Raw genomic sequence first — 27,101 nt, 5'->3', positions numbered from 1 at the left:
AGAAACTGCAAAACCAGCCAGCCAACAGACACACCTCAAACAACACACAGCAACCCTTACTAGCAGAAAGAAAAACCTAAAGCCCTACCTGTGCAAACTGCCACGGCCACACCCCTGTTTGCCATACTCCCTAGAGGCCCCTTATAACCAGTCACTGAGCAGCTAGGGAAATTCCACCCCTTCCTGCTGACTCCTCACTCACAATGGAAGTAAGTGACTCACCTGTAGATCGTTCTTATAACCAGTCACTGAGCAACTAGGGATGCTCCACCCCTTCCTGCTGACTCCTCACTCACAAGGGAAGATATATGTCAGGAGCTGAGGATTCAGGAGGAAGAGACAAGAATTTGTGTGCTTGGACTGTGAGGGTGTAAAAACCCAGACATTCCTTCAGTGGGGATCCCTCCTGGGAGGCACCATCTCCAGCTGTTTCTGTTACTGTGCCTTAGGAAAACCTGGAATCGAACAACTAAGGAAACCTGGTCTAAGAGTGGGGTGTGTAGGGAGTCAAGAGTGGCACCTGTCTGGTCACCGGAGCCACCAGCTGTGAAGGGGCTTCAGTGCCAGCAGGGAAAGGCTCTGGTGGTGGGAGTGTGACTGCCAGTGTGGCTCCTCAAAGGTCAGAGAAGGAAGTTTCCTTAACACTCACTATAATATACAGAGTATGATGTGTTTTTTTAAAAAAATTTGATTAAGGTTTTATTTTTCAGCTTTCCTTCCTTAATGAAAGGGATGTTTCAAAAACACTGTGAATATTTTAGCCATTCTAAAAATCAACTAATGTACAGTGTAAGGTTTTTATTTAATTTAAAACTTCTCTGAACATTTTTGGATTGCAAGCAAACTTTTGCTATGAGCTAGAATGAAGAAAGATTTACTGTTTTTCTTCCCAAATAAAAAGATAGTCTACCTTGGAAATCTGTAGTGAAATTCTCCATTGAATGTTTTTGGATTGATGCCTGGAATTTTGGATACAGGACTGAAGCTATTTATTCAGTTTCTTTGCATTGCTAATTTATCCAGATCTTAAGTGTGGACTTCTGTTGAAGCAGTGGCTAGATGCTAGGTAGCAGCATACAACAAAATACACATGGCAGAGAGAGAAAGGATCAAGGAGAAACACTTGAAGTGATTCTTCCAATTCTGGTTACCAGCAGTAACCTGGATGAAGAGTTATGTTCAGCCTAGTCAGACCTCTCTGACCTCCACACATCATATCTCTCAGTGCCAATCATATCCTTACATAAAACAAAGGAAAAACTATTATAAAAGTCTCATAATATGGATGAGTATATAAAAAAGTACACTTCTTTTTCTGTAGTCAGTATCTTAAGGTAAGTTAAAGATTACTTTTTTGACATCTCAATTACCTCTGCCTCCTATAAAATCAGTTTTGATTTTATGAAAATAATAATGTTTTAATGCTTTTTTTGGGGTAGGATTTCATGCATGAGATTTTATATGTTATAAGACTTGGGGTTTTTTTTCCTTTTCTTTAAATGAAAGTGTTCGGTCTCTTTTCCAAGTAAAAAGTGATTGGTCAAGAGGCTATGGTCTCAAGTAGTGCCAGGGGAGGTTTAAATTGGATATTAGGAAAATGTCTTCCCTGGAGGGTTGTTAAGGATGGGAAGAATTGTCCAGGGAAGTGGTTGAGTCACTGTCCTTGGAGGTATTTAAAAGGCAAAAAGCTGTGACATTTCCGGATGGTGTAGTGTTGGACTTGGCAATGCCATGTTTATGATTGGACTTGATGATCTTGGAGGTCTTTTCCAACATAAATGATTCTATGATTCCATTATCTTGAATTCTTGGTAGAAATTCAGTAACAACAGTGGTTTCCACTATGTCTACTTGGCAGCAGTGAGGACATGTTACCTGTACTTTTAAAGCCTTGAGGTTCTGAGGGAACTGGATGCTACTTCCTCAGTAGGTACTCTGTAGAATGCAGGATCAAAGAACCTGCAAGTGGCAGTGACTGCTGTGTTTCATGGTGAGTTCAATAGTTGGTGTTTGGTAGGTAGGCTTTATATACCAGATGCATCTTTGGAAACTAGAAAAATAGGGCATCTAATTTGTGTGACTTCTCTTTGACATAAATATTGTATCCAAGTAGAAAAAATTCTGTGACTTAATAGATATAGGGTCTGATGTTCAGGATTAAGTCAAGATGAAGACAAATGCCAAGCTTGAAAGTGTTCTGCAAACCAGTTTCTGGAAAACATAGATGTTTTCTAGTACAAAAAAAATTAAAACCACCACGAATAAAGGACCACCCCCTTCCTCCCTCCCCCCTAAAAAAGCTAAAACCAAAAGAAAACCAGAAAAAAAATCCTAGCTTGCATTTCTCTCTCTTTTATTTTTTCTATTACTTTGTAACATATATGTGTTTAGAAAATACATCACTATCTCATACATTTCATGAAACTTTTAAGGTGCTCTCCAGGAGTTTGGAATGCATTTTTCAGTCATTGCAGCAACACTGAAAATGGCACTTTATCCCTGGATTTATTATTTTTTCTTGTAAACAGTAGACACACTGCTAAATCTCTTTCTAAATCCGGGAAGAAAACAAGAATATACTTTTTTTCTGCTGTCATTGAAAATTCAGGTCAAAGTTTCCTGACACAGATTTTCTTGAAGGATATACAGTTAAGATCAATATAGTGTCATTAAAAAAAATACACTTCTGCTGAGTCATCTGAAAGAAGCTTAGGAGTCTTTGTTTTTAGCAAACACAATTATAGAGTCTGGATATACTCAGTGATCTGTGAAGGTTAATATCTGTCCATAAAAGTGATGTGCTGAGTTTCTTTTGTCTATTCGCCTACATGTTAACAGGAGTTTTCAAATATAATTGAATTCTTCACCTTATTATAAAAATAATACTGGCCATAAAATTTAACTTGTAGGTCAATGGGTGGATACCTAATGATTTTTATAAGCCACTTCAGCTTTCTTTGGATGTCCTTATGACACAAATCTTCACAGCTGCATCCCTTCAGGGACAGTTTTCAAAGGTGCTTTCTTTTTTTAACAGCTATGACAGCATTTTTGTAAATGGCTACATACTAGCTGTCTGTCTGGATATTCAGATAATACCACTTTATTTAATCAGAGCAGAAAAATTCAAAATATACATATATATACACATATATATATAAAAATACGCACACACACATGTACATATATATGTGTACATATGTGTTTGTGTGTGTAATAAAACATATTTTATATTTATATCTGTATTTTAGATAGTTAAATTGAGCAATAACATATGTACAATTATTATTTTTTTCAAGAATTAATTCCTCTCCTGATTTGTCCACATACTTCTACCTGTATGCCCTAGAAATGAAATCCAGGAAAAAACCATACAAGCCAACACTACCATACCTGACTCACTCCCCTGAAAAAAAAAGTCCCCCAAATCAAAATAAAACCCCCTAGAGTCTTCTCCTTGGAACTAATATCATCTACAGGAACAAATAATTATTATTTCAGATAACATAAAAAATGTACAACAAGAAAACTTCCTAAAGTCAACTGATGCTTTTTCCCATTCTCCCTAAAGAGAGTGTATTATATGAAAATACATGTTTTTAGTAATCTGAAACTGCTGTTACTAGAATTTAGATTATGTAGAAAAAATAGGAAGTTTTAAAGAATTCTTGGAGGAATACTACCATTGCTATTGAAAAATGCATGGCTTAGAACATGTTATGAACAATTTATTAATGAATTTACCTGCCTATTAAAGCTTACTGACATACTAGTATTGTCATAGAGACAAAAAGATATTCCCTGCACAAAACTGAAAAGTGCTGTTAGAAAAATACTTCTTTAGGCTACATGCAGTAATAGTGGCTTTCCTAGTATTAAAGAAAGGGGATGAAAGAAAGAAATAAAAAAAAAATCATAAGCTTTGTAGAAAGAAAAAATTATTCAAAGATACTTGCTACATGAGAGAAACTTGTTAAAAAAATAAGGGCAAAATCACTGTAAAGAGAAGGTATAATACTGTGAAAAACTGTAGTATATTTTATACATACACTACTTAAATTTAATTCTTTTGCAAATTTTAGTAAAATTTAATATAATTAGCTTTGTTCTTATACCACTGTAGGACCATAATCATTGATTGAAAGAAAAACAAATTTCTTTTGTCATTAAATATATGTAATGCAAATCAGAAGTTACCATCTTATTTTAGTATTGACTCTTTAGTTAGGCTGTAGAGTGGCTGTTATATCCCAAATGGCATTATTTGATGTGAAGTCCATTAATCTTCATCTATTGAGTAGAAACCATTATCAGTCATAGGTCAGTTTGGGATGTTTGCATGACAACATGTTGGGTAGGACAAGAGAGGCCTATTCCCAACACTAGAATATTTTTTTTTGGTAGGAGGACTTATCAACTATTCCAGAAATCAGGAAAACTGTTTTCTCTGAATGTGTGATTTGATACAGTGAGTAAGAGGAAGTAGTCACTTAGCAGACTAAACTGAAGGTAAATTCTTGGTCATTTTTATATCAGGGAGACTCTTGCCATTGAGTTTAGCATTTCAGTCTTTTTAAAATCTGGATGAAAGGTACAATAGACAGATATAGTACCAATAAAGTAAGAGAAGAAAACGTTTGGGTTCTACATAAAATCTAGCACAAACTCCAAGGAATAACTGAAGTGAAGAATACTCTCTCAATAGAGAGTGAAATATTCACGACCTGGGTTTTTAAAATCTAGGCTTGATCAGTTATATTTATTGTACAGATATCTACTTATATTGGCAAGGAGAGGGACAAATGACTTATATAAATCCTGTTCAGCTTTAATATCTGTTAAAGCATGGATGCATTCCAGGAATGAACTGACTGGGTTCAGGCAAGTTCAATAGCCCCCAACATGGAAGCACCTGCCTGCCTTGCTACCTCAATTCAAACTAATTTGCAGATCTGTTCTTCACAAAGCTGCTGATTAAATGAGCTAAGTCATTCATATAATTTTATTTTTTTTTCTGAAAGAGGAAGTCTGATAAAAACAATGTGAAAAAAATAGGTGCAGAAGCACATAATGAAATTAAAGTATTAAAAGTACTGCAGTGCTAGCATGTTTTCCATCTGCTCCTCATGTGCTCGTGCAGCTTTTTGCCAATACAGTCACTAGAAGGAAGGGAGACTTTGTGTATTAAAATAGAACCTTGTCAAACAAATTGTTAATGAGATTTCCAACCAGGGTTTTTTAAGGCTTGTGTGTTTTCATTTGTTAAAAGCAGTTCTGGAACAGGAATGCTAGTGTTAGTGGATATTAGTCTCTGATATATAGTAATATGGGTTGGGTTAAAATGAATGAGCAAGTCTTGGTGACTGTCCCAAAGACCTTTTACCTTTAAAAGGCTAAATAAGCAGGAAAATCAGCCATCAAATAAATTCTAGATGCAAAATCTAGGTAAAGTTACGGTGTGGTCTACTTTTTATTACAGATCTTTTAGATAGTGGAAGAAGGGTTTATAGAAGGCAGTAAATTAAAATAGACTGATCTGTTTAGGTAAACTCTGGAACTGTTTTTCCTTCCATAAGAAATTATATTGGAGAGGATCCCTGTGATTCCCCCTCAGCTCTCACGAGACCCCACCTCTAATTCTGCATACAGTTCTGGTGCTCCAACATAAAAAGGGCATAGAACTGTTGGAGCGAGTCCAGAGAGGAACCACAAAGTTGAGAAGGAAAGTAGAGCACCTCCCCTATGAAGGCAGGCTGAGAAAGTTGGGGCTGTTCAACCTGGAGAAGAGCAGTGGAGACCTCAAAACAGCCGTCCAGTATCTGAAGGGAGCCTACAGGGAAGCTGGAGAACAACTCTTCATCAGGAACTGTACTGATAGGACGAGGAGTAATGGGTTCATACTGGAAAAGGGGCAATTTAGTTTAGACATATGGGAGAAATTATTCACTCTAAGAGTGGTGAGACCCTGGAATAGGTTGCCCAGAGAAACTATGAATGCCCCATTGCTGGCAGTGTTCAAGGCCAGGTTGGATGGGGCTTTGAGCAACCTGGTGTAGTGGAAGGTGCCCCTGTCCATGGCAAGGTGGTTGGAGATAGATGATCTTCAAGGTCCTTTCCAACCCAAACCATTCTATGATTCTGTGATTATATATTGTAAGTCAATGTATTGGAAAAAGTTCCTTGTACAATGTTCCAAAATTTAAACTTGTATTTTTTGTAAAGACTTTCCTTTCTACTTTGCTTTTTTAATATTGAGGGCTTCTTCAAACAGAGTGGTATGTATATTTTTTTAAAAATACTTTTTTTAACAAGAAAACCAATGTATTATTTCTTTGGTCTTCCACCGTGAAAAAACTCAATGCTCCATTTAATTAATACTTTTCCTTCTTTAAATTGTGTTCCTTATTAAAACAGACTGGAAAGTACTAATTATATTAATTGCTCTAAAAAGTAGGATGATACTGAGTTAAAATGACAGTGACTGATACATTTTAAATCGTGATCACCTGCCTGCATAGTTAGATCACAAACTGTCAAAAGGAAGGTCACACCAGTAGACAAGGCAGAGTAGAATAATACAAAGCATGGGAAACACCAGTGTTATACAATAATAAATATAGGTGATTTTCAGATTTTTAAATTATAAACACTTGTATTCATAATTAAATCAGACTCTGTTGAGGGAAAATGTCAAAACACCTGTAAATACTGTCCACAGCATTCCTTATAATGGAGTACAGAACTTTGGATACTGTTTTGAATCTAAGTCACCATTCTACCATACCAGTAAAAACTGTGCACCTTCATCTTTCAATAATCCCCCCTTCAGTTAATTGTTGTGAGTTCTGGTGTATGTACTGCTCGAGAATTCTACAAAATCATGCCACCTATTTTTGATCAATTACAGTATCCAGTAATACTTATATTTATGCCTATTTTATATATAACTGTTGCAGAATAACAATTACCTCTTGTACTTATTGATGTCACTTATATTCTAGTCCACCAAGTGGGAATTTTACTGGTGACTTGAGTGAGGCCAAATAATTGGATGTAGTGAATAAACTGTTCTCTTTTAACAAGCTGCCAGACCAGAAGAGAGCAATGTTCTGATTACGTTTGTGCTGTTTGCTCTGTTTTACTTGACAATAGGTGTTCTTAGTGACTTTCACATACATGTAAGGAAGATTACTTCCTACATTTCAGCCAAGGAATAATGTTTTTTAACAATCTGTTGATCATACTGCAAGTGATATGGAAAAGAATAGACAGTCTGCTTTAGGATGACCATAGAAAAGAAAAAGGTTCATTTCTGACACAAAATAATTTTACAGAGACAGTAAAGTATATGTCTGACAGTGAAATAAAAATGAAAGATGAGTTTAGATCTTTGATCTGATTAAAGTGCTACCAGAAGTGAGAAATCTGGGGCTTCTAAATCTGCTGACAGGTTTATACTTGCCTGCCTAACAGTACCATATTGAGGTAGTGTTCCTTGAAGAGCCAAGAGAAAGGTAGTCTTGACTCCCTCGATTCCTGAAAAATTCAGCACTGAGGATTAGCACGTCAGAGAGTCAACCAAAAAGCCTGGACTGGAACAAAAAGAGAGGAGGAATCAAACAGCTAGGCTTTCATGATTTTGTTTTTCTTTGATTCCTGTAACGAATATCAGCTTTTGGTTTTACCATCTATGAGCTTTCTTGCTGATTGCTGTCACAATTTTTTGAGTTTTTGAGAAAGTAATTTTTTAATGGGGTGAAACAAAAACCAGTTAGCTCTGGCCTATTCTCAGGGAAATGAGAACTCCAAAGTTAATGTAGATGTCTGTAACCTCTGGTAGCAGGAACAGAGAACAACATAGCAAGTAATAATTAGGACAGTAAGATATATCACTTTTCATGACTCTTTATGAAGGAAAGATGACAGATTTTAAATCTCAATCTGTGTTTTTCTGTTTACATTGATATTGGTAAAATTAAAAGCAGATTTTGTGAAGGAATGATTAAAGTAATTGAGGTAAACACAACCAAAAGTGGGCAAAACACCATTTTAGACATTCTTACAACTTCATAAATAAATAATGGCTCTGCTGTGATCAGTTACAAACACAAAATCAAAATATGGATGAAAATATGATTTATGCCATTGAACAAATATAAACCTGTACTTTAAAGTAAAAGTTGTAGACCATAATCAGTAGCAACAGCATACTTGCTATCAATACAAGAAAAAAATTGGCAACGTGGCAGAAATAATAAAAAATACTTTATGCAATTATCAGACACAGCCTTAGTGTACTTCCAGTTACTGGAGCTGAATTCATGATACGTTTTTTTCAGTCATATTACAAAAGTTCTGCTCAGAACACACTTTCTTGGTTGCACTTTTCACCTCTAGATAACTTCCCTATCCCCCTACTTTAACAGTACCTTTCTTCAAAGATTCTGCACACTGCTTATGCCACTCTCAGAATTTTAATGTGAATTTCTGAGAATATGGAGTGTTATGAACCATTAACATTAAACCCACTGCTAATCCCCACATGGCTTTCTTTATTCTTTTAGATCTGTATATAGTATGAGCTACAGAGAACAATAAAACTGAGTAACTACCTTGGAGAGAGAGCAAGAGCCTGTGTGTGGAACATGCTAAGTAATTATAGTGGTACTACTTGAAGAATGATAGTCAAGGCTGTTTTAAATATAGAACATTTTCAATCAGATGATTAGCTGTAGTTAAAAAGTAGTTTGCTGACAAAGTTTGCCTTGAGGCCTTCTGTTACCCCAGGGTTAATTTGGATACAAAGTGAATATCAAGTTTGCTTCAAGAAGCAAAAATATGTAGGTTTTTAACACATGCACAATCAATTTTGAATTAGCAACACAGTGAAAAGGGTTTTAATAGAAAATGCTGTTTCCCAGTCTTGTAACTCCAATCTAGCCTCATGTTTACTGAATGCAGTAGAAAAAAATAATTTTGAAGCTTTTCATTCATGATACACAGTGAAACTTAATATTGCTTTTCTAAAATGAAAAATATATATTCTAACAATTCAAATCCAACATGGGAAATCAAAATGTAGTCTATTGAGTTTATTTACACAGAAATAGCATATTTCTCTTGTTTTCTTGTTCTTTTCTTTCTGTTCTGACATGCACATCTTCAGATTTTGTGATACAACCAGAAAATGGCATAGCAGATTTTTCTTACACCCTTTGTCTTAAAGTCATTTTTTTTCAAGACTGGGGCTACAGATCACATCACTAATGAGAAATAAACAGCTGCATGACATAAAAATAATTAAGAGCAAAACAACACAGAATCCTTCTCCCATTATTGCCTGATTCTGAGTTTACATCATAATTCAGATAAATCCAAATCCAGTGCTACAAATAAAGCTGAAATTCCTCAGAAGAAAGTGTGAAAAATGTTGATTTAAATAAATGTTGGTACAAATGTGTAAATTAGCACACATTGTGTATATAAATCTATACTCCTGACATGTATTTCATAATGCACTTTTCAGCTTTCCAACTCTGTTGAATGATGGGGGGTTTAGCTTGCTCAAATGAAAAAGCCTAATTGATTTGGCTTTGTGCAAAACAAGTACTTGCATAAATATATAAAAACTATAAAAAAAAATAGGCTCTACCTTCAATAAACAGCTTGCCTTAATAGTGGACATCTGTCTTATAATCTTAGTTTTAACTTGACCCTGAAAAGGAAGGAAATAATGTCCATAAGTCTTATGTACGTTAGAAGAAGGAGCTCTCTAGTTTAATGATGGTAAGCAGAATTTGAAAAAAAACCAAAGCAAACAACAAAGAAAGCCACAACATTTAGTCAGCAAAGTAAAAAACACAATTATAGAAAGAAGCAGTTTTAAATGGATAATCAAAGGAAATTTGAAAGGAAACTTGAAAGGAAACATACAACCTAGAAAAGCTGAATTTTATGCAGCCTATTAGACATTTTTCCTTCTACATTTCCTAGTGCTTAGGAGGTAACAACCAAGTCAAACTAGTTCTATTTAAAATGGTTTTTTTTTGCAGCCAAAAGCAAATAGTTTAAAATATGTACATGTACACTTCAGAGCAGACATATAAGGACCAACATAAACTGCAAAAGACCTCCTGACAACACAGATTCAAAAAAATAATGCAGAGAACAGATGAGACCAAGAAAAATTAATGTGGCTAGAAGTTCTTTGTAGATCAGTTCTGAGCATACAGGGTCACAGTGAGCTCTCTCATTTGAGTATAAAGTGTAACAGATAAATGAAAAAAGTTCTAAGCAAATTATGTATAAATAATTTACATGAGCTGTTTAACTGAGCTTTTGACAAGAAATAAAAACAAAGGAGGATGAAGTTAACTTACAGTAATGTCATAGAACCCCAGACAAAAAGTTACATAACATAAGATATTCCCCTGCCACCAATGAGAGACATAACTTGTTACAAGTATTTTTAAAGGATGTCAAAGCATAAGAGGTTAGTTAAGTTAAAGCTAAGGCCAGAAATTAAGAAGGAGAAATCCTATTTGGAAAGGGTATTTTATGTGTATCTTAAGGTCTTACCCTTGAGGCTTTGTGTACTACCTGTTACACATGGAATAGTACAGGATCTTTTTTATCTAATATTTCTAGGCAAAAAGTCCTTTCGAAGACTACAGGAAGAGAAATTGAAACTTCCAATCCTGACGAATAGGTTGTTTAAAAAACTTAAATGTTGAAGTAAAGATGGAAACACATTCAAGTCATATTTGAGTAAAAACAAAAGTACCATGCTATGATCTCTTGTATATAAGCTAGTTTATTTTACACTGTTATTTTTTGCAGTTATTTTAAACTTGTTTTCATAAACTTCTACAGAGACTGTGGAAATCTTTCAGAGGTCTAGAGAATTTGGCTTTTTCCACAGATACCTTTCTTGGATTTTAAATACCAAGTCAAAATTTTGTTACAGTTCTTTTATGTTATAACTCTCTACAAGTATGTTTTTCCAAGCGAAAGTAAAAAGAGTTCCCATCTCCCTGTAATGCCTTTTATTTGTCAGGAAAGTATTTCCAAAGAGGCACACATCTGCAGACCACATACACACTTCTTAGCATTAACATGTCTCATGAATTCTATAGCATTAGATCCTGCATATCTGTAAAAAGACAAATGCATATGCTGTTTTTCATATAATTACTTCTGCAACAACTCATAAATAGGTAATTATTCTTCTATAGAATTTCCTTTTATGCCATTGAAAGTACTTAGTGCAACGGAACCCCTACAATGCTACCTTCTTGTCTCTAACTGGACTCCCTCATGCATGGCTGAATATATAGAACTGTGATAAGCAGTTACCTAGTTGTTGTTTCAAGACTCTTATACCTTCCTTTTCTTCCTTCTCCTTCCAAGACACAACTTCCAATGTCCCCGACATACTTAGCCACTAGCTTATATTGAGGAAGTGTCAGGACTGTCCCCAAGTTCTCTCCTGGGATCCCACTGGGATCCAGTGGGTGAAGCTCTTTACCTTTGCGTGCAACGCAGTACTGCTGATTGCAGTGTACTTTAAGTGGTTCAGTGTAGAATTAAAAAAATAATTAGAAGAAAGCTTAGCTTCAAATTTCTCTGCTGCTGTGATATGCTATCCTCTTCCTACACACTGGTATTTCCTAGCAATTCACAGTCACATGTAATCATTAATGCCCCTGGTTGAATCTCAAGTCTTTAATTGGGCTGTTGAAGTGCAGACAGCTCAAGCCTCAAGTGACTATTTCTTTTATAATTTTGACATCTGTTGTAGAGATATCTGGCTGCAAAGAATGTTAAAAGACATCCTGACAGGATCTATGGATAGATGGATAGTTCATCCACTCAATCACAGTTATCTTCTCTTTTATAATTGTAATTACTTTTGTTCATTAAATGATTGCAAGAGCTGAAATTTTGTAAACTTGAAATGAGATTCAACTTGTGAATTGGAATTTGGGTCCATGTTGTCAATTTAAAATCATGAAGTATACAACAAAAAATGATGGAATATGCAAACTCTCAGAAAACAATGAGTTTTCCAGCATTTCTACTTTCCAGAAATATGAGGATAGTTAAACACCTACTTGTGAAGGAACACTTCTTTGATAACTCCCATATTTAATTACTCTTGCTTTCTAGCTGACTACAGCTTTCCTAGAAGTACTGAATTTCTACCGAATGGATAATGAATTAATTAAGGACATGGCTTCTGAAGTTATTAAATGTTTGCTAGATCAGAATCTGACTTATCTTCCTTAACTGAGACATGCTTATTCTAACTGATTGATGTATCCTTTCAAACTTGAAAGTTCCTGGTATTTTACTGTCATGTCATCCAAGTGAATCTAGAGGTAATGGCAGAAATTCCTACTGTAGGAGGAAGAAACAGTTGCAGATCAGTCTGCATTCCTGTTAATTAATAGGTGTTTTCTAGAAAGTGTTTTTGATAATATGTGCTGACAATCATGTTGTATAAGTCAAGAAAATTCCTACTTTTTCTTAAATGTGTTCCAAAGAGGAGCTCTGATTATTGCCCAGAATGTGTGAAATAACAGTTGTTTGTTTGTGTTTTTTTCCAGCTAGTAGTGGTCTTTTTAAAATGAAAAGTTATTATATTTGCATTTTCTCCCTGGTAGGAGAAACTTAGATGTCTTTAGATGTCCACCTTCCAAATTACTATTTATAAGAGTACTCCTCAGCACCTGCCACATCCTGAATATCACACAATATGCTTCGTTTGTTGATCTGAATACTCACAGTACTTCAGCACTTTCCAGATTATTCTAGTTTATCCTAATCAACAAGACATCTGGCTCCCAAATTCCATAGGTGTACAAAAGAAAGACTGATAAATGCTTTAACCACTTTTAGCTAATACTTCCTAGAGAAACTGTCACATCACAAAATAAATTTATGACTGAAGAAGGTCTGCAGCACTGAAAGAAAATCAAAAAAGCCTCTGATTACAGCCAGTATTATTTCTTAGTCTCTGTTCTTTAATTACGCTTAACAATGCACACATTTAGTTTAAGGAGTAAAGATTTTCAGTTCTCAAATGCATACTAATATTAGTTATTATATTTTAGTTTCATATAATTCCTGTTTGGCTTCTGTCAAAATGGTCAAAAACTCTTTCAACTCTTGTGAAAGCATTGAAAGAGCCTCCACCATAAATGACTTGGGACTTACTGTTCAGGAAATGTATGTAAAACTTGAGGGTACTAAGTTCTTTACTCTAGAAACTGAATATTTTTTCTCTTTTCCATGTGCAAGTGAATGCAGCATTAATGGTAATCAATAAGCTAACCTCAGTAAGTGTAGTATATTTCTGAAACTGTGGATGGGCTTGTTTTTCTTTGGCCCTAATTCCCTGTACTGTATATACAACAAAACTCAGATCCGTATGCTTAGAGTTTCCTGACCTGTTTTATGCAAATTTCATAATTTTATGTATTTTATAGATCAGCTTTCTAAGGCACGCTGTTGGCTGCTCCTGAAATGCATATACTTATCTGACATTTTTGAAACTTTCTTGGTGGCAAGATACTTGGGATTTAGGTAGGTGTTGCACCTACTATACCTTAAATTAGATTTAGCTTTTAGTCTATTTTCATTTTTACCAGTTAGTTCACTTGTAATTTATAGTTCGTTAATTTTTTTCTTTGTGCATCCCCAAGGCAACATAGGACTCAATAAAGCTATTTGTTGCTATAGGCAACAAATTGTTTTTCAATATATTGTCAGACTGATGATATCATTTGAATTTTGATGCTTTGCTGCAATACTATCTCTATGATTGTTGTCATGGAGGGGGATAAAAATATTTTGATTGGTTGGCACATTGTATGTATGAGCTATCACTGTTCCTTGTACTGCTTTTTAAGATGAAAATTATAAATAAAGGACTAGTCCCATCTGAGCTGATCCCTGGGGAGAGATAATCCTTCAATTTGATGAAAAATGACCCTGTTTTGAACAATTTCCTGGGAATTTAAAATGCCAATATATTAGCAGTCACACTATTTTATAGCACGAGTGCATCACTAGCATATTTCACTGATTTGAGTGCTGAGAATACAGGGTAAAAACCTAGAATTTATTTTTTAAAGTTATTTGTATGTAGAGTTATCACCAGAAATATCACTTTGAGTATTATTAATAAATATTTGGGTTACTGGCAAGAATAAATATGTGAACATATGTCATAAAATTAAATGTGGTATTACTGATGTGAAAATTTTTACTCATTTGGCCCTCAAATATTTGTTTTCTCAAATTGCTGCAACAATGACAAGTATGAGCACTGATAAAACCGTAATACTATCCCTTCAAAGAAAATCCTTTTCCCCTTGAGTAGTCTCATATATACTAGTAGAATTGTTTCTTTGCTCTTCTTTGCATACATTTTATCTTTTTTTTTATTTTCCCCCTGAGATGTAAATTAATGTTGCCCAATGGATGGCTGTTGCTAATTGTAGAATAGAAAGTAATCATAGAACAGAAAGTTAAATTGAATGTTAAATAAGCATCTCTCCTGTTGCATTAACTCAGTGAATTGCAGATCATTAATAGTATCTCTAAAACTAGCTTGTTGGGGAAGACTTAAAGTCAGAGAATTGTTAAAGCTGGAAAAGACTGTAAGATTGGGTGCAACAGATACCTTAGTACTGCCATGTTCACCGCTAATCCGGGTCCCCAAGTGCCACATCCACATGCCTTTTGAACACTTCCAGAGATGATTCTACCACTTTCCTGGGCAGCCTGTTTCAATGCCTTCCTTTTCAGTGAAGACATTTTTCCTCTGGTTCAGTCTAAACATTCTCTGGGCTAACTTGACACCATGTCTTCTTGTTCTGTCACTTGTTGCTTGTGAGAAGAGAGCGACCCCCACCTGGCTACAATCTCATCTCCCCTGAGCCCTGTTTATAGATTTGAAAAGATGTCAGTGAAGCCTCTTAAAATTTAAAATCTTAATCCAGGATGTCCCATTGAAAAGACTGGGTTAATGATGAGTTTTGCTATAAATTGCTTCATATAGAAAACATAAATTATCCTTATACTCTATTTCTTCGGTTTGGGATGAGAAGATAGCTGTAGTTTCTAGGAAGTCAGCAAAAATGGACTTTTCCCCTGTATTTCCCACCTGCACTCAAGAATGTCAGAGAATTATAAACTACTCTGAATAATAAACTTTGCATCTATGTGTGACCAGCAAAGAAGGCAATGGAATATCTTTTTTCACCTCTTTATGTCATCTGTGGAAAGTCACAAAGAGTAGATAATGCTCAACTGCTAGAATAGTAATTGTGTTTGTTCCCAAAATAAGAGTAGTCTCTATGTATTCTCCTTGAGCATCTGTTCAAGAAAGGCAAGAAGCAACTCTTTCATTAATCACTGGATGTCATGTGCAATAAATCTACCTCAACTCTGCATGATACAGTTTTTCCAAGTACTCAGTTCATTTGTAAATGTTATGTGTACGTCAGTCCAACATGGGTTAGCCCTTTCCTTCATCATGCTGCTTAAGAGTTTATTCAGCTCTGCCAGAGTTGCCAGGACACTACCAAGACATTCTTAGCAAGCTAATTAGTACTGACTGTGCTATGCTTACGTACCAGTAACTATTCTGTAGGTGTACAAAATGCAATTTAGATATACAAAATGTAATCTGCCATCTACAACTTGGCAACTCTAAGAAAAGACTGTCATTTGCTTTTTTTCTTCTCTTTCTTTTCCCTTTCTTTTTTTTTTTTTTTTTCTCTCCTCTCATACAGTTAGGAAGAATATCTTGTATTTTGAGCAAAAAATCTGTGGCAAGTACAAAAGAATTGTCATGTTTTCCAGAATGGTAGGTGCAACAGATGAATAACTGAAGCAAGAAAGGTACCACAGGACAATAATTTCTCTTTTGTTCATGATTTTCAATTTCCATGTGCTGAATTCAGTGAATAATTAGCAAGTTTTGAACTTCATGGTACCAAACCACAAACAAAAAAAGAATTATTAAAGTAGTCTGGGAGTCACAATACATTTTAAAGGATTGAACTTCAATTAGAGGCTTCTTCAAATTTTAAATGTAGGCCTTTATTAACCCAGTCATATCACACAAAGCAAATAATTTGATCAAGTTATAGAGTATCATACAATATTCAAACATAGGAAAAAGCTATGATCAGTAGATTAATACCTTATTCTTCTCCACAACTAAAGAGGGAGGCCTTGTATTGCCAAATCCCTAAGGACCATAAATCTGAACATGAGGTTTATCTGAGCAGAAACTAAAGATTCCCAGGTGGCAGCTTTGACCCCTGGAAAATCTGCAATGTAAAAGGTCAGGAAGCTACCCCTAATTATCACAGGTTACATAATCAACTGGATTTAGAATTTTTATGATAACACAATAAAGGAAAATTAGTAATTCTGAACAGAATTGGTCTGCTTACAATGCAGATTTTGTTTTCTGATAAAAAATATGATAATCAATCTTTTTGAATTCTACTAGAGGTTTTCTGCCACACATTTAATGGGAATAAATGAAGCACAGATCTTCACCAAAGAGGAAATAATAGAACTGGGATCAACTGTTCTTAGTTTTACAGATGTCCCTATAATGATCATCTGTGAGATGTACAGAGAAATGTTGATATCTTCATGATTTCTTAGTTTTTAGGGAGGCAGACAATCTTATTAATCTGGGTGACAGGGGAATAATTTGATAAGGACCTCTGTCCCTTCTCTTGGTAAGTTCAATTTCATTCTTTCATAAGAAAATCTGAAGAAATATTAGTAGTCATTTCATGACCTGCACATACTCTATTTAAGTGAAAACACACATGCAAAAAAAGGAAATCTGGGGGTCAGAAAAAAACCTGAAGAAATCTTGTAAGAAAAAATTCTAACAGTCTTTGCCAAGTGTAAGGAATCTGCACATATTCATCAAAAAGATATTGAATTGTATAGCTTTGTATTCTGATATCTACATTGAATATAATGTGGTGACTGAAAACTTTGTGGCAATAAGTTCTAATGTGTGCTATCTTCTTTGCAATTAGAATTTCCATCCATTTAGTACAATAGATTTTGTTTTGTAGATGTCACATATGTTGCATTAATCCCCAGGAAAATTAGTTATAGTATATTTAGTAACTGGTAAACAAAATGAAGAGTCAATATTCTTAGAATAGTTTAATTTTATATTCAAATAATATTGCTCAAAATGCTGGCTTATGTTTGCTTATCATTGCATACCAAAAATATGAGATACTTCAGCTGTCTACATCTGATTTGAAACTTAAAACAATAATCTAGACTCCCCATTACTATGAAAAGAAGTTGTCAAAAGAGAATTTAAAAAGTATGGAGTAATGCAAAAGACAGGATAACAGTTATTATTATGGATATTATAAAATCTTGAACTATTACAATTTTTAGTAACTTGATGTTCCAGCACCATTCCTACATTTTATTTGGAAGAGTTGTTGATGGTCAAGAAAATACACTGACAAAATCTATTAGCAGTTGGTTTGGCTTTAACTTAAATAATTCTTCCCTCATCTGAAAGTTTGTATTTTTGTTGGTTTTTTTTTTTTTTTTTTCTTTTTAATTCACAGGCTATTAGAGAATTAGGTAGGGTTTTATATAATAAAACATTACACTAATGACTAAAATAAATCAAAAATTTCTATATTTTCATAATTTTACTTGGTGTTTCAGAGTAAAAAAAAGGTTTCCTACATAATTTACTCCTTGGCTACTCCTTGGGAAAAGAAAGGAAGTTGAATTTCAAAAGTCATTTTCATTTTTCTATTAAGTTTTGTAGTCTCCCTAGTTATTAGAATTCTCCAACTTGCCAAGAATTACAGATATTTGTGCTGTCCTTGTCCCTTTTAACTTTGATCAGCATCAGCTGGAGTCAGACACAAGTTATATTATGTTCTGTGTTCAATAAAATTGTATAGACATGGGAAATCTCTCGTAAACTGAGCTTTTTCTTAGCTATTCTCTAGGTCTCATATTAAGCATTTTTATATTTCTGATGTTCTGAAAAATATATAGATTATTTTTATTTCTTTAAACAATTACAACTCAGCTACTACATGTTGTATTGCAATGTAACAGTAAATAAGTGACAAAAACATTTGCTGAGAAAATGTTAGGTGTGTTAAAATGGTTTTGTAATAATCTGTCTTTAGCTCACATCTTGATTTGTAAAGTAGTCGATCTAATACCTGAAACCTTGGCAGTGAGTTAAATCTATTCATATATTTAAAAAAAAAAATTGCTGTACAAACAAAATAAGGAATGCATCTGCTTTTTACCCACAATAAATTACAGTGGAGGAAGATATCTTTAGAAAATTAACAGTCTCCCTATGCATATTAATACCTACTGCTACTGAACTTATACTGGTCATACTTGCAACACCCTTATTATTCATATTCCCTGCTAACATTACAATGTTAAGAGTTACACAGATACTGGAATTTACCCAAATTGTTAAATGACCAAAAAAATTGCTTAAGCATAGAACATAAATTAGAAGTGCAGAAATAACCTTCCCTCTTTGAGAAATGTAGGCACACACATCTTACCTATATTCTCAGCACATTGTGTTTGCTGTTAACATTTCAGAAAGAATAGCTTGTCCAGAGTTTAATAACTCCAATTAAAAACTAATTATTAAAAATATTTTTGTTTTTGTTTTTATTTTACTGGACCAATAAAATATATTAAGTAATGATTTTAACCCGTTGGAACTTCTGTCAGTAAGAAAACCAAAAAATGTTCAATTTATGTCCAATTATTATGGACAATAAATAATAATTATCAAATGCTATTTTAGAGTCTTTTATTTATTTCTTTCTTTTAAATTTATTCTGATAAGTCTGAAATTTAAGGGTATTATTTGAGAGATAAAATGACAGCATAAAAAGGACACATTCAAATGCAATTTCAGTGATAGAATGAGATTTTTCTTCTTATCACTATTAGACTTGACTTACACAATAAAAATTTTCTCTTCCTATTCTTCAAAATCTCCATTCCAAAACTACAAGGTTGGTTTCTTTTTCCTTGAAAAGAGTAGCCTAATGAATAAACTAAAAATTTTAATTGTAAGTTGAAATTGTGTATGTCTAAATTTTGCTCTACTGCTGTCAGTCTTGCTGGTAAGTTAGAGTTCAAAATATTGAATATCATCATACTTGTCTGGTGTCAATCAGCATGGCTACAACTCTATGTATACAGTATTCCTTGACAACAAAAATTCCCCACAAACAAAAAAAAAACCAAAACTTGTTACTTTTTGAACTGTGAAAGTCCTTAAATTTTTAACAAATGCACTATATAAAAGGTTATACTTCTAATAAATGTACATTATATTTTGGTGATTAATCATTAGGACTCTTTTTTAATCAGTCTATCTCTTCAAAACTATACCAATGGCTTGGTCATCTTTTAGTCTATATACGTGTTTTGCATTATGTCTACTGGACTATGACATGGTTGCAAATAATCTATAATCTGATCTCTGAATCTCTATTTAATTCTTGTTTTATGCTTAGATTGTAGCTTCTACGCTTTTGGAAATATCTTTCACAGAGTTATTAACAAACAAACTGATAGACTTCAACCTCTTGTGGTTATTGAAAAAAAAGCAAAAACATTGAAATAGAGAAAAATTGCTAACCCTGTTTTATTGACCTCATTCTGTTTCAGAATGTCTCATGCAGATGGTATGCATAGCTATTATACATTATCTGGTTTTGTCCAATTAAATTTCTTGATAGTAGGCAAAAATCTTTATCCTTGAATTTAAGTCAGAGACAGGAAGATATTTTCTGAATAACCTCAGAACTCCGTTGAAGGCAAAAATGAATGCTGAAGTGGGATAGTTTTATGGCAGGAAGACTTAGGTGTAAAAGGAAAGGCTAGTGATGGGAAAGGTGGCTCAGATTTCCTGATGTGGAACAGACTGGAAATATTCTCTTACCAATAGCTGTCAGTTGATATATCTTGGTCTCATTTTTGGTAGGATCCTAATAACACAAGTCCTGTCATTCCAATGCTTCGAACCCCCCGAAACATAAGAAATAAATGATAATAAAACACTAGTGATGCCTCCAGAAACTATATCTTAAATATTTATTTTCTAATAAGACATTTATTGGAAGGAAAATATGAGCTAGTGACAAAGTATAGGCATAAAAAACATAATACAATATAATGAGAATATGACTTCATCCAAGTATTTAACTCATCTTTTTTAACTTTCCAATTAATTTTGGTGAGCTTTTGTCTTTTGAAATAGTTAGCAGCACCATTGTCTATATTACATATTTTTAGTTTTTGGGTTTTTTTTAAATATATCATTCATACTGAGCCATGGCATTGTTAATAGATTTGAAAAGTAGAACTATTTTATTTACGTGATTACATATTTTTTATTTTACTTCTGGCTTCTGAATCACTCTTCTTCATGTTCTTTGTGTCTTCACACATAGAACACATTTGTGTCTAGGTCTTTATGAGAACTAGAAATACACTTTTTGTGAAAGCTGAGATTCTGATACTGTTGGTTTTCTTCAAGCACTGGACTATGTGATAAATATACAATATTAATATATTTGTGAAGAATGGCAAGAGTCAACAACACTGAGAGCAGAATCTTCCAAGTGGGTTTTCTTCTATTGTGTCAGATAAATGGATAAATTAAAAAAGGAGGGAACATAATATCATAGTTCTGGCTGGCAAGCGCTTCCTAAAACTTAGGCTCCTAATAAGAGAGATGGAACATTTCAGGAACATGAGCTGAAAATTTCTCTAGACTGGAAAATACTTTTAGGAAGACCCTGAGAAGTTCCAGAGTGCTGCTCTAGCATGGACTCCAAAGGCATTCTAGCTGCTGCACTAACAGAGTTGTGTAGGCTGTTTACTTTTTATAGAAGCAAAGGAAAGGAATATGCAGGATGTGGTGCACTGCAGCAGTTATCCTGCATGTGGTACTAAAACACATTTAAACCACCCCATGATTTGTTACATTAGATTGTAACTGCAGGCAAGCTTCCACTATATTTCCTACTCCACACGTGGGAAAAAAAAATAAAATGGTATAAAGACAATATTTTGGGTGTGCCTCAAATATCACTCAGATGTGCACTAGAGATTCAGCTCATATAAGAGGGAAGTTGTTATGAAGCATAGTGAATATGATGGCATACAGGAAAATGAAGTGACAGAGTTTGCATCTATCTTAAATAGGGCAGGGGAAAAAATAAAATTTTTAACAAATTTAAATGAAAATGGATTAAGTTTTTTCTTTCACATTTGGAAAGAGTTCCCAAGACTTTTGACCTTCCATCAACATCTTACAGATGCTATTTTGTGCCAACCTGTTGGCCTGTTTCTCAAGACATGGCACAGTCTGAGTACACGTGAAGGGGAATGTCAATGTCTGTATACTTGTCTTCATAGTCTGGAAATTATTCCTAGACACAGCTTTTCTTGCCTCAGAATTCTTTCTGATGCCTGCAGGTGAATCCAGATTCTTCTGTTTCAGAAAATCCTATCTGATATCCTGCCTGAATTTTTTGTGTTTCTGTTTCAAACTATTAAATGCACATAAATTGCAACGTAGATGGATAGACATTATCTGTGTTAAAAATTCATGAGTCATTCCTCAGAGACCTTGAAAAAGTTTAATAAAACTGTTACACTTTTCATTCTTTTCATTCATATTTTCATTTTTAAACCTTAAGTTGATTCACTCACTAATATATATGGGATATCTGTTCTTGATATTCTGTAACAGTAAACCATATAATACATTTTGTACAAGGTTTATCTACATAGCTATACAATACTACAATATTTACGACATTCTATATAAAGTGCAGCTGGTTTCATTCATTGCTTGGTATAATGTGAGTTAAAAAAAAATTTAAGTCTGAATGTGTCCCAAGTTATCTGGCAACCAATACGTCCTTATTGGTTAAAATGTGCTAATGGTTCCTACTAATACTTTGTTTTCTTGGGTTAACATTGCTATTGTCATTTAGATCGACATTTACAATGTGCCTTATGTGGCTTGTACCTTAATAAAATTATTTAATAGGTTTCATTTTACCAGATTCAATTATTATAAACTCACTAGAGTTTTAACACTATTTTTTTTAATTAGCTCAGGGCAATTGCATAGAAAACAGAAACCGATAAATTTAACAAAGAAAATAATTTAGAACTGCCCAATTTTATTTTCCATTGCTTTTTATTTCCATAATTTTTATTATTAATTAACCTTTAAACTGCATAAAAAGAATGTTGCACAGTAGGCAACTAATTTCTCTCTGTTCATTGCTAAACAATTCAGTATTTTTCTTCAACTTAAATTTTATAGATGAAATCAAACTTTCTTTGAATGATCAGTAAGGAAGAAACACTGGTAATAAAAAAGTATTTCCCCACATATTTTTATGTATATGTTTTATACCAGTGTAAGTTGGACTACAGAAGTGAATTTTAGTGCAAACAAGAATATTTGTTTGATTTAATTTTGAGTTTGTTTTGATAGAGTGAAAATGCAATTATAAAGTGAAGCTATTAAAAGGAAGAAAGACCTTAAATATTGCATCAAAAAAGTATATAATGAGTGACATCTTTCAGAGTAGTAAACCTGCAAATTAAGACATTATCTGCAAAATAGCTTATTTCTCTCCATTTCATTTTAATTTGAACCTTATCTCCCACACAACACTGGATTGTTCCTTCAGGCAATAGCCACAGGAAATAATAATTGCATTTTCAGTACATGAATACAAAAAATATAATTGAAACATTGTTTAAAATATCTGCATTTGTTTTTAAACATAAAATGTTGTCTTTAGAATCAGACCTATAATGTGAGCTGTTAGCTGTTCCCCAGAGGAAATGGTGCTATATTCCCCAGATAGTCCAAATCGTGAATTTGTGGTGCAGTCATATGTACTAAATTGCTTCAAACATGTATGAGAGGAAGAAGAGTGTGAGTTCAAGCAATTCACTGGTCCAGACAGATCTGTGTGTAAAACACTTAAGTGTAGATGTCTAACAGGGGATGCAATATCAGTGTTTGAACATATTGTCTTTTAAATCGAGATAAAAGTAATTATCCAAAGTCAACAAATTAATTAAGATTGAGATTGAAAAATTAAATATTGTTACTGAAAAATCACATAACTTGCTCTTTTTTCCTCATTCATCACCTGTAACAAGGTTCTGAACTGTAGCTTTTCCAAACCTCATGTTGAGAGGGAACATTCTCTGCTCATGTATGTCAGGGCATTACCAAGTCTGACTATCCCTAGTCAGCCTCCCCAGGGCTTTCCCCAGCCCTGCCCATGGCCTAGAATCCCATTGCATCCCAGCCCAAGTCCATGAGTCCCCACTCCAGTCATGCCATAGGAGTGCTCCATTTCTGAACGGTTATCCTCATTTCCTGGCTGGGCCTCAAACCTATCTTCTTATCTTGCTTTTACCTGATGAGCACTGGCCTTTTAACAGAAGCTGTGTCTCTTCTCAGCAGCTCTGTGCTGTCTTGTTTTGTCCCCTCCCCCTCTCTTCCCACCTCCCTGGGGAGTAGTCCAGCTCACTGTTCCCTGCCACTGTGTGTATAAACACAGATTTACCTGCAAATTCCCAAATTCCTACTCCTCCCTGCTGCCAGCTCTCCTTTAAATCTGTGTTTGCTTTCTCTCAGTTCAGTTCTCTGAAGTGGTGCACTGGAGGTCAAGCTAATGCCATGGCTAACACTGAGCAGGAAGAGTATTCTTTGGAAATCTGAGCAAGAAGAAGAACCAGAACTCCTAGTGGTAGCTAACTCACCCCTAAGCCTGGTCTATGAAAGTTTTATTCACATTGTTATTTTCTTACTCAGAAAATTAGAGACATTGACCTATCTAGTGATTACTATGACAGTTACGTATGCATCTTAAAAACAAACAAATAAGAATAACAAAAAATTTCTAACCCTTTTTGCCCCAAAACTGGAATGATGAACATATAATTAATAGTAGATGACTTGATTTTCCTTCCATAGATTGATTTTATCAGCCTAGGAAGACAATTTTTAGATCACTTAAAAAAGCATTTTCACTCCACAGAACCATAGCATATCACAGCTAGCTCCATGAGAACCACAGTTCTAACGAGTATACTGCAGATTACACCTAAAATGATACATAAATCTCATGCCTGTCTTAAAATTATACACAGTCCATCAATATGGCTAAATATACTTTATTCTCTGCATTGTCCCTGTTCATAGGTATTTCTAAGTTTTATAGACTTGTCTCCCTGCTGGAGGCTGCAGAGAACTGCCCTCTGTAAAGTCTTGGTCCCCGCTTGGCGAGTTTATTTAAAAGGGACTTAAGGGACTACTTTTCCCTGAGGTAGAGGCATAGGAGAAATGTGAAAAGGTTCTCAGGAGATTAAAAAGCAAACTTGTAAACTTCAGATCAGTGTATTAGGATAGAGTTTTCTCATAGCAGCCCTCACAGTGCTCTGCTGTGCATTGGTAGCTGGAAAGGTGTTGATAACACACCAGTGTTTTTGGTACAGCTGGGCAGGGCTGGCACAGCATCAGCACTGTCTCTCAATATTGCCCCCTCATCAAGGGGCTGGGAGTGGGCAAGATCCTGGGAGGGGACACAACCAGGCCTGCTGACCTAAATTAACCAAAGGGATATTCCATACCATATGACATCAGCTCAGATATGAAAGCGAAGAGAAGGAAAAGGGATGGAGGAGGGGTATTCATTTTTTGCAGTGTTTGCCTTCCAAAGCAACTGCTACACGTGCTGAAGCTCTGCTTCCCAGAGAGTGGCTGAACATCACTCGACAGTGGGAAGTAGAGAATAAACTTTTTTATTCCTCTTTGCTTATACACGCACAAGCTTTAAATTTTGCTTTAGCAAACTGCTTTATTTCAACCTATGAGTTGTTTTCCATCTTGTTTTCTCTCCCCTGTCCAGCCAGGAAGTAGAGTGGTAGAATAGCTAGGTGGGCAGGCACCTGGTGTCCAGCAAAGGTCAACCCACCCCAGTCAGGAACTCAGCAAAATTTAAAGCAATCATTCATAAAATATTTCAGAAAGCATTAACTTAGAAAACTCTAAGCCATCCAACCTTAAATTACCCAGATTTCAAGGAGAGGAAATTAAGAATAGAAAATGAGAGAACAAGAGAGAGAAGAGCAAAACAGAGCTACCACCTCTTAGATACAGTGTGGTCTCAGCTGCCATTAAATGCAAGGATAACTGGAACATAACAAAGTGGGTCGCTGTGCAATGGTTTTTATCTGCTCTGGCCACCTGTGGCCACCCCCTCCGAGGTGGGGCTTCTGGTCTTATCAGCACTCTGGCTGGACTGGGGCTCAAGGGGCTCATGTGGGGCATTGCTTCAGGTGTGACAGGAGTGCCAATTACTGACAGCCATTCTGGGCTGGACTAGAGGCTTTAGAGGGCTGGGGTGTGGAGTAGTGCATGTCTCACTTTTCACAGAACCTGTCCAGCCACCCCACATGCACACATTTGAATTGTTTGTACCCTGTAACCATTTTCTCCAGCGTCTCTCTCTTTCATAGTCCATCCTCTGCGCTGGATCATGAGATATTTGGTCAGTATAGTTCCAGGTCCATTTCCATTCTTCTGTGCTTGATTTCATTGACATCAGATATTGTATAAGTAAACAAACATAGTTCAGACCATTGGTGTGCAGTTCTAGAGCTTGCATACTTAAAAAACTGAGTAGGGAGTGAGCAGAATGGCAACTTCTATTTACATAACATAACTTTCTAATTGTTGCCAGATATGTGGAAAATCACTAAAGACTGCATTTTGTGTGAGGACCTTTTTCTTCCTCTAAACTTTATTTTTACTCTTCTGGTTCATTTGAAAGAAAAAAGTAAATAATGTGACAAAACCAGGCATTGCCAAGGACTTTTTTTTCTGCTAGTATTCACATTTCCTCAGATCACTGTGGCTTTGCTGTGAAATGACAAGGTGCGTTCCAAAGCTGAAAACCAGAAGAAAGGTAAAACAGGACATACAGATGGGCATGGGAACTAGCTAAGATAGTGCTTACTGTTATATTTGAATTTTACATTTGGCTCCTGTTTCTTTTTCTCTGAACTACAATGTTCGGCTGAAATGTTCTTTGGCACCAAGACAGTCTTTTTTTTGTGTGATGCCTAGCACAGTGGGGTGTTGGCTTGTGACACTGGCTGTTAGGCAGCCCACAACACAATAAAAATGATAAAGCTAATTTAGCATTGCTTCTAACTCAGTATGCAGACAGAAATGGCACACCTTTTTGCTTTAATTATGAATATTAGGAGGTGAGAGTCTTTGCTTCTTTGAAATAAAATATGCTGCTCTCAACATTTTTAGTATAAAATCCTGAGGAGGAATTCAAATTTTAAGGAAAAAAAAGAACAGTCACTTACTCATCCCCTCTCTCTCTATTGTTCAGGGATGCCAAAGAAGTATTTTTCATTTCCTTTCAAGATCTGTGGTGTTAACACAAGCAGAGGAGGACAGCAGGTAGAGCTAGAGCTACCTCTGCCACTCGTCATGAGTCCAAATACCTAAGCCATTAACACTGGGTGTTTAGGATGCTCCAAATTAGAGAATATGGTTGATCATGTCTTCCTACGTTTACGAAAGAGCGCAGTAGAATCCTGTCTAGAGACACACAATGTTTTTGATGTTTGTTTTTTTTTCTTAGTAGGATAGTATTTTTCCAGTGCTTTTACAGACAAGCATTTGTGCCAAAAATATGCAGAATTACATACAGTACACACCTTTGTAATGACAAGGCTGTAGCTTTCAAATAGCTACAGTAGGGTGGTGGTGATGCAGGCAGCAGAACCACATCATCCCCAGCACTCAATTCTAATCATGCCTAATGCCTCTGGTCTGCTGTGGGGGTTGCACACTGTAATTAATTGCAGAGCACTTTACTGTAGGGACATAGTGTGGGAGCCAAGGACTAACATCACTACAGAAGCATTTGGCTCAATTTTTCTATTGACTGTTTGGA

At 35.0% G+C, this 27,101-nt stretch overlaps 1 long non-coding RNA gene across 2 annotated transcripts in view; it reads left to right on the top strand.

Annotated features, from left to right (window-relative positions):
* The first annotated feature begins 316 nt into the window (after positions 1-316).
* LOC138109101 (uncharacterized) overlaps positions 317-27,101 on the top strand; it is a 51,135-nt gene continuing 24,350 nt past the window's right edge. For both annotated transcript variants that reach the window (XR_011150264.1, XR_011150265.1), the window contains exon 1: positions 317-619. This is a non-coding gene — a long non-coding RNA (uncharacterized lncRNA). The remainder of the gene's footprint in view (positions 620-27,101) is intronic.

The sequence above is a fragment of the Aphelocoma coerulescens genome, chromosome 4 (genome assembly GCF_041296385.1).
Source record: "Aphelocoma coerulescens isolate FSJ_1873_10779 chromosome 4, UR_Acoe_1.0, whole genome shotgun sequence".
Classification (NCBI taxonomy): Eukaryota; Metazoa; Chordata; class Aves; order Passeriformes; family Corvidae; genus Aphelocoma; species Aphelocoma coerulescens.
Note: the sequence above shows the minus strand (reverse complement) of the source record. Positions and strands in the feature narration are given on the sequence as shown.